We start from the raw sequence: 9,708 nt of genomic DNA on the forward strand, positions 1-9,708 counted from the left end.
CCGGGTGTCTGACTACAAGCTGGAAGACCTCATAGGTGGCCCACCATGTCCAGGTAGGTTGTGTCATAGAAATTATAGTTTCATCACCTACTTTTGTAATTCACCACCTCCCTCAACCTTTCACATAGCTGTGCTAACCTAATTCATGACAGGATGACCTCCAGGAGGTCCACACACCTAGAAATCTGTCTACTCCAGAATAACCATCCTTTGCCCCTTTGACCCTCTTAGAAATTACCGCCTTTTCTCATGTCATGTGTCTGCATTCTCGACCACTGTTGATGACGCCTGCCATTTATAAGGCAGCGCAAGACCAGGGGGCGGCACTTCTTGGGATACCACTCACGTGCGTTGTCCGGAAGTCCTTGCACTCGTATGTTTTCTCAATAAACCAGACTTAACCTGTTTGAGCAAATCTTGGTAAATCCTTTTTGACTAGATCAGTTAAAAATCCATCACAGATGTTGGACTGAACAAACTCCCTGATTTTAACGCTATATGGTTCAATGATGGTTATCGCTAGCCTTATGATTAACTCTAACATAACCCCAAAGTCTCTCTCTCTCTCTCTACACATTGTTCCTCAGAATGGTTCCAGATATCCCCCATCGTGGATCAATGTGAACACTTGTTTGAGCAGAAAGTAGCAGGGAAGATGGGTGGAGATGTACTGGATGCTGGGGGGAAGGTGATGGGGCAGGGAACTACTAAGCTCCAATCAACATTTGGCCCACTGAATAAACATGAAGTGGATATAATGAAATTGAATAGGTCCATTAAAAAGTATGAAAAACGTGTTTAACAGTATTCACAAACCTCTCCGCGGCTGCTATATGACAACTCCACTTTAATTTCTGTATTCCTTTTCTCTCTCTCTCTCTCTCTCTCTCTCTCTTACCCTCCTTGTACTCCCAGCTCGCTCCGTTATTCTTCCTTGTTAAATGATAATAATACCTTTTCACTGCATGGCAATAAGGTGTTCTGAATCCCAATCCCCCGTTAGCAAGACCATGCATGAGGACCCTGGGCTGGACGAGCGTGAGACGCTAGTTCTGGTGAAGGACAGGATTGTGACCACCACTTCCATCACCCTTAAAGGCGCTGACCAGGTGGACACCTGTTATATGGCAAAGGGGATGGTTAAATTGTTCCAGCTGTTCGTAGGCGGAGTGAGTCATGGGCGTGTCCCTGTGTTTCATTGCATATCTACTGCATATTATCCATATCTATGTATGTATGTATGTATGTATGTATGTATGTATGTATGTATGTATGTATCTATCTATCTATCTATCTATCTATCTATCTATCTATCTATCTATCTGTCTATCTGTCTGTCTGTCTGTCTGTCTATACTGTATATATTTGTATCATTATTACTGTGTTATTTTGTGCATTATGGTGGTCATTATTTGGTGTTTGTTGTCAGGCTCATTCTAGCTCTGAGAAGTGTTCCTTGGAGATTCCACCTAATGCTGTCATCGCTTACAGTGTCACAGAACTCAAAGGTACAGGGTTTATTTGTTGAGTTGAATTGGTATTATTATACTCACTCCTCAGTATATGATGAGAGGTGGACCAGCTCTGTGGCCTAGTGGTAGAGTTTCTGCCCAGAGACTGGAAGGTTGTGGGTTCGATGCGCATTGTGTTGCCTCTGGGTATGAAATGCGCTATACAAATAAAGCTTTGATTGATGATTGATTGATCCCTGGCCGGGTCATACCAAAGACTATAAAAATGGGATCCATTGCCTCCCTGCTTGGCACTCAGCATCAAGGGTTGGAATTGGCGGGCTACATCACCAAATGATTCCCGAGCGCGGCACCGCTGCTGCTCACCGCTCCCCCAGGGGATGGGTCGAATGCGGAGAACAAATTTCACACAATCAGTGGAACTTAGTCTTAGGTGATCACAGGTTTTTGTGAGTCAGAGGACCCAAGATCGAGCCCATCGCGTGGCACGCGAATGTGGAAGCAGTACTGACGAGTAACGCCGCGACACTTGTTACTGTACTTATTTGGTGTTTGTATCATAGAATGTTTTAACTGTTGTTTTCTATACAATTTACTTGCTTAATTCTCTCTTTCTATGTGTTTGTGTATGTATGTTTTCAGAGCTGAAAGTCCAGGACCGCACCAACATGGATGACAACGACATGGAGGACTTGGAGGCGGACTGCATATCTGATGATTTAAAATTGCTGTTTGGGGACGCCACATCACAGGATAATATCCTAGACCGACTATGGAAAGGTATGTTCTTTTCATGTTAGTTTGGTTGCTCAAATGGTTAGTTTACTGACAGTTCCCAGTATGTTACTTCCACCCCCTTGAGTGCTGATATCACTTAATGCCCCCCTTCTCTCTCTCTCTCTCTCTCAGCCTTGCAGGAGTTTGAAGAGGTTCTTCAGCCATTAGCTGGTCTCCCGCAGGAGACCAAGTCATCTCTGTTTCTGCAGCTTCGTGAGGTTCTACAGGACAGGACGGACTTTCGGAAGCTTCTAGAACACGCGGTTAGAGACAATGTATCTGACAATGTAGTTGATACCAAACTTAAACCCTACACTCCAAGTTACAGTAAACAATGTGGCCAACGCGGTTCACAGCATTGGTCATTTGTTTGTGTTTGTGTGAGTGTGTGTGCATACATATGCGCACACTGCATGCACATAGAAGACTAGCATTCTTGAGGTGAGGAGACACTCCCCAAGGGGGCCCCAAAGAAATTCAGGGGAGGCGCGGAGGGATGGTTAGAAGAGGGGGAAAAAAGGAAAACATTTTTTATTTTTGAATTTTCTATGGTTTTTATTAATGAAACGTGATTTTAAAGGTCAGAAAATCAAAATAAATAATGGCAGAGATGTATACTAAATTTGTGGATAGTGCAGAGAGAGCCTCCCCCCGCAGGCATGAATGTATACATATTGTGCAAAAACGTCATAACGTTAACTAGCAACAGGTGCCACCGAGCTAACTTAGCTGTGTAACGTTATGGGCTAGCTAACGCTGCCTTGCAAAATGGACAAATTTGGGGGGTTGGGGGGGCGCAGGTGTGTCACTGTTTTCAGAGGAGAGGCCCACATTGATGGAGTTTGGGAATCATTGTCCTCTAAGTTGTGACATTGTACTGTAACTGTACTGTAATAGGTGACAATAGCTGCCATGCGACCCTCTCCTAGTTACAGTATTCTACAAGCTCTTCAAGCTCTGCGAAATGAGGCATTAATAAGATACATTTCTCAAAATATTGACAAATTATTTCAAATTGTGTGTGTGTATGTGTGTGTGTGTGTACCAGGGTGGGACTGCTCATGAATCTGCTGTTGATCTGCTGGTCAGCTCCTTAGAAGGTGAGAGACATTTCCACACTCACCGATGATGGCATCTTTCCAATGATGTCATCTCATCTCACCTCACCTCATCTTGTTTGCTATGACATCAAACTTCATCAGATATTAGTCCTCATTCCCTCTGAGTTAAGATTGTGTGTGTGTGTGTGTGTGTGTTGGCGTGCCTGTACGTGGTTCAACAGAGTTACCGGATGTTGCTCTGGACATGCTGGCTATGTGCAGTCCTGAAGACCTCCATGCCCTCAACATCCTGGTCAGTCTGCTCATCATTATTATAGTGGCACAGAGTTAAATGGACTGCACTTATATAGTGCTTTTCCACCTTAGCGGCACTCAAAGCGCTTTACAATGGCCTCTCATTCACGGTAGCTGCCATGCAAGGTGCTAACCTGCTCATTGGGAGCAATTTGGGGTTAGGTGTCCTGCTCAAGGACACTTCGACATGTGGACAGTCGGAGCTGGGATTCGAACCGCTGACCCTTCGATCACTGAACGACCCGCTCTACCAACTGAGCTACAGCGGCCCCCAGTTACTCCTGTTCCAAACCTTATTCCCATGGTTATCTTTGTAATGCACATTGCTATTGCATTTATAAGATTAGAAGGATATCAGTTATTTTCTGTGCTTTCCTCTACCTTCCTTCTTTACGCTCTCTGCCATAGGTGAGCAGAAGGAAGACCGGTAGAGAGACTGACCGAGAGCCGGTCTCTCTGGAGTTCCTGCCCCGCCCCCTGCAGGACGGGGGGAAGTTCAACTGGGCGACGCAGTTCCTCTGCTCATCCACTGAAACACTGCGAGACATGGACACCCTGTGGGTGGAGACCGGAGTCCACCCAGGAGTGTTGCTATTGGTCCTGTGCATCGCTGTCCAAGGACTGGCCTCTGTGTGTGCTTGTGAGGCTTAAAAATATATATATTATTACTGGCCTATTACTATTCCTTGCATGTTTCAGATTCTTATTTTCTTTTCTTTGACATTTAGAAATATTAGACATGATAGACATACAGATGAAAAGCTGACCATGGTGTGTGGTTTGGTGTAGCATATGAAGTTCTGCTTCTTATTCATATTAATTTCTGCTTCTCTCGAATGTATTATCCAACACATCTTTCTGAGCCAGTAACAACATTACTTGTCTCAAAACTTGTCAGAAATGAATAACAGTCAGCAAATTCACTCTCTTCACACTCGACAAAGCATGTTCCAGCGCAGACTGTAGACATGGCATCCTGCCCTTCCGACGTGTACAGTATGAACACACTGTACCCGGCAATGTTCAGGCCGTGTGTGAAAGAGAGAATCCATCCACACCTAGAACTCGCACTGACAGATAGTCTGACACCGCACCACACATAGTAAATTACACACGCGTGTGTTACAGTATATTCAGTATGTGTTACATTGCATTCAAGTCATTTAGCAGACACTTTTATCCAAAGTGACTTATTACAATAATTGCATTTAATGTAGATACTGTAGTACTACTACTCGTACTACTGGAGGGGAAATGGGTGGGGAGAGAGAGAGAGTGAAATAAAGTTTGATTCAAATGCAACTTCGTGATGTTGAATACATGTAGTAATTCTGTTAAGTGCGCCCATCTGTGTTATGATGAATGATATGGTCAGACTAGGCTGCTCCTGCAGCTGTTGGCTGTCATGACTGAACAATGAATTCGTACATTTTCAACGATGATCACATGAATGAGAAATGGGTAATTTTCAATAGTATACAGTAGGGTGCTCCTACATCCATAGCACTGGTCTCCAAACGGTCTTCATCAAAACTATGTTTTGGTTGGGTTCGCGGCTATTCAGGGACTGAGTTGGGCCTAATATTAACGGAACGAGAAGCCAAACCGTTTCGTCAGCACTTTGAGGTTGTGTCTCAAAGTAGGCTACTTTATGAACAGAATAACAGGACCCGGGGGCTTTAATCGGCCACACGACACCGCTCTCTCTCATGGGATCATGGGCTGTGCACTCGGGGGTCAGGAGCGCATGCGCGCCTCTGTCTTGGGCTCCTTTCAAATCCTACTGGCCTACGAGTAGTCTTCAAAATAACAAAACGCCCTTGAATATGAATGATTCATAGAGAGCGATTACTCTTTATTTAATTTCGCCAATAATACCTATCCATCTCTATCGAAAACGTGGACAATTAACGACTGGATTTAACGGACTGATTCCGATCAGCCTTTTAAGCGCACCTATTTAATTCTGAATGTGGGGGTGTATAAGGGGTATCGTTGGGTCTCAAGCAAAAAGAAAATAGCTTAAATCTATTTAAATCTAGTATACATTTATTTCAATTAGCTGGCCGCCTGGACTAGCCGTCAAGTCAGTGTTGCCGCTGTGACGTGTACACGTTACGCCGTAGTGCCCGTGATGTCACAGACCGGATAGAATTATATCCGGTCTGTGACATCACGGGCACTACGGCGTAACGTGTACACGTCACAGCGGCAAGGTACATATCCTGCTGTAACAAGTGGACAAGCCTCAGTGCGGTGTTTGTGATGAGAGGAACATGTTGCTAAAGATCTATCTTTGCCAATATGTTCGCTAGTGTCATAATTGATCTTTTTAGAACCCGAGAGAGGGTGCCAATTTCAAGTAGACCTGTAAACCAAGGTCCTGAGGCGACGTGCTTTCAGACCTGGTTCCTGGAACTTGAGGTGACACACCTCTTCACGGGAGTTTTGATTGTGCTCTATGTGACCCTGATCGCGCTTTGGATATTAGCAATCATCAAAAGTCATTTTATTTTTTGGAATCCCAAAAGGGCCCGGCTGGACAGAGTGACAGCCCGGTGCATGCATGCATGCGAGCCATTGGGACTGCATGCGAAGATGCATGCGAGCCATTGGGACTGTCCAGGACAAGACGATCCAGGTTCTGACTCCTATGATCCGGGGGGCTGTGGACAAGACCTGGTGTCTGAGATGAGTTCATTTGACACGGCCCCGTCTGTCACCGGCTCATTTGACACAGCCCCGTCTGTCACCGGTTCATTTGAAACAGCCCCGTCTGTCACCGGCTCATTTGACACGGCCTCGTCTGTCACCGGTTCATTTGACACGGCCCCGTCCTCCTCCAAGTTCTCTCTGCGTCGGAGGCTCTTTCGCAAGAAGTGGGAGGGAGTCTTTCAAGGGGCGGCCATTTCCACCTCCGACTCTATGGTTAAGAGGGCTCCTGACACAGCTCCATCCGTCACAGCTCCATCTGTCAGTCCACCACTCTCCATGACCAGGACCAGTAGAGGACACAGCCCCGCTAGCGCCTTATCCACCCCCATGGCATCTAGTGGTGTGCTGGTAAAGGGTCAATCTGAGCCGGACACTCCACGATCACCCGAGGTCCACTGGAGACGAGATCTGGAGCTCTCTCGGCGTCGGAGGCTCATTTGTAAGGAGTGGGAAGAAGTCTGTGAAGGAGCGACCACTTCTACCTCGGACTCTCTTATGAAGAGGACACCTGACACAGCCCTGTCTGTCACAGCTCCATCTGTCAGTCCAACACTCTCCATGACCAGGACCAGTAGAGGACACAGCCCCGCTAGCCACCTATCCACGAACAAGGTGTGTAGTGGTGTGTTGGTAAAGGGACAATCTGAGCCGGACACTCCACGATCGCCCACGGCCCACTGGAGACGAGATCTGGAGATCTCTCTGCGTCAGAGACTCTTTCGCAAGAAGTGGGAGGGAGTCTTTCAAGGGGCGGCCATTTCCACCTCGGACTCTATGGTTAAGAGGGCTCCTGACACAGCTCCATCTGACACAGCTCCATCTGTCAGTCCACCACTTTCCATGACCAGGACCAGTAGAGGAGACAGCCCCGCTAGCGCCTTATCCACCCCCATGGCATCTAGTGGTGTGGTGGTAAAGGGTCAATCTGAGCCGGACACTCCACGATCACCCGAGACCCACTGGATACGAGATCTGGAGCTCTCTCGGCGTCGGAGGCTCATTTGTAAGGAGTGGGAAGACGTCTGTGAAGGAGCGACCACTTCTACTTCGGACTCTCTGATGAAGAGGACACCTGACACAGCCCCGTCTGTCACAGGTCCATCGGACCCAGTCCCTTCTATCACAGCTCCATCTGTTAGACCACCATTCGCGATCACCACCCCCATGGTGTCTAGTGGGGTGCTGGTAAAGGGACAATCTGACGCGGACGTTTCACGATCACCCAAGCCCCACTGGAGGCGATGTCCGGATCTGACTCTCCGTCGGAGGCGCATCCGTGGGCTGTGGAGACGAGCCATCCTGATGGCCCGCATCATTGGGATGCTGCTGCCGGACAGGCTGAAGGAGGTGGCTCGCAGTGAAGAGTCCCGTCAGCACATGTCACCTGATTGTGTCCAAGACCCGCTTGTCAGAGCGAGTTGCCCCTTTGTTCAAGCGTTCAAAAGAAAGCTTGCAATCTTTGAACATGGGCTACCGGCTCTGAACCAGGAAAAATCCAAGGTCACATCCTGCTAACAGCCTGGCCGGAAACAAGACGTTCAAGACACAATACATAACAAATAACCCCACGATGACAGATAATTTCCCACGGCACACCTGACGATCTCTCACGACACACTAGTGTGCCGCAGCACACTGGTTGAAAATCACTGATCTAGACCATCACCATCTACCCCATTGGCCTCAACATTTGGTTTGTTCAGTTTGGGGTTACTTGTTATGTCTTGTGCTTGTACTGATGTCATTCATGAATAAAGTCTCTGAACATTCTCTGCCTGTGTTTGGGTCCTATCTCCACTGTATCCCACGACTGTGCTCAGTGAGCTGCCTGGACTTCCTGTCACACACACATACACACAGACATACACCAGCCCACTTCCGGCTTTAGGCCTGGGCCATAGCAAACACACACCAGTATTTGCCATGTCTCTCCTATGTCGTTTTTAGCTTCTCTTACTCTGAAAATGTAATTTATTGCTTTATAAATGTTCTTAGCTGGTAGACAAACATACTCCAGGAGCTTGCTCCATCAAAGCTTTATTTGTATAGCGCATTTCATACCCAGAGGCAACACAATGCGCTTTACAGAGAACAAGGGAGGTGGGCATACGACCCACCCCTACATATTCCAGAGGGAAGCAAAAAAACAGTAATCACCCGGTGGCCAGATAAGTGAGCTGTAAAAATTCTTCCCTGACCCCTCTCAACGAGGCGATCGACTCCCCCAAATGGTTCTATGTTGCTCCATATCTGAATGTCTGTGTGTCATGTGACATTACTGTTAATGACGTACTGTATTTGTGAAACTGTATAAATGTACATAACCTTTAAAGTTGTCTCATGTTTCTTTCATGCGTTATGTTGCCCAGATATGGATAAAAGACGGTTAGCTCTCTCATACTTGGGCCTCAAACTCAGAGATAAATCTAACGCACCTCAAGTCAAATGTACAGTGTGTGTACTTGACCTAGGTTCTCAGTATGTGACTCACAATTCTCACCACTAGAGGGCGTCACACTCCAATTAATTCCCCCATTCCCCCCTCTTTCTCATTCCTGTTGTGCTGCGCCCAGGAAGAGACGGGAGTGGATGGAAGTATACCAGCCGTGCATGTTTTGAGCATGGATTGAGAAAACTAGGCTTTAGGCAAACTTCTATAGTTGATCAGATGGTGGGGAACAGGCCACAATTAAAGACTGTTTTCAAAGCAGTCAGCTTGTCACAGAGGTGCCAGGTGGTGTAGACTGAAGGAGGACTGCCAGGCTGGTGAGGGGGGCTGCCAGGTGGTGTAGACTGGTGAGGGGGGCTGCCAGGTGGTGTAGACTGGTGAGGGGGGCTGCCAGGTGGTGTAGACTGGTGAGGGGGGCTGCCAGGTGGTATAGACTGAAGGAGGACTGCCAGGTGGTGTAGGCTGGTGAGGGAGGCTGCCAGGTGCTGTAGGCTGGAGAGGAGGGCGTGGTTTGGCTACACCCTTCCATCCTGCCAGGCCAAACTGCCCTCTGTGGAGCTCTCGTCTTCAACTCAAAGCTCATTGAAGAGCCGGGGTTCCAACCAACACCCTCTCAGATAATACATCTCAGTCCTAATCTATAAACAACTATTGTATGGTATAGTGATGCATCTCATCAGGTGGTCTCTGGACAGTGTGTTGTGTTCTTCAGGTGTACTTCCTGTGCTCTCCTGCCGAGAGGGACTGCATCACTGCTACATCACACACCTGACCTCTGACCTTCTCATCCTGGGACTGCATGGTGTACAGATCGTCTAGTTGTTACTCGGTTAATCAATGTAAATATAATACTCCATCTGCCTTGCCTTTTTTTCTAACCCTAACCCTAAAAATAAAGTATATCCACAACATTGGTCTGTGGTGTTTTTCCTCTCATTCA

Source organism: Borostomias antarcticus (genome assembly GCF_949987555.1).
Source record: "Borostomias antarcticus genome assembly, chromosome: 25".
NCBI classification, from domain to species: domain Eukaryota; kingdom Metazoa; phylum Chordata; class Actinopteri; order Stomiiformes; family Stomiidae; genus Borostomias; species Borostomias antarcticus.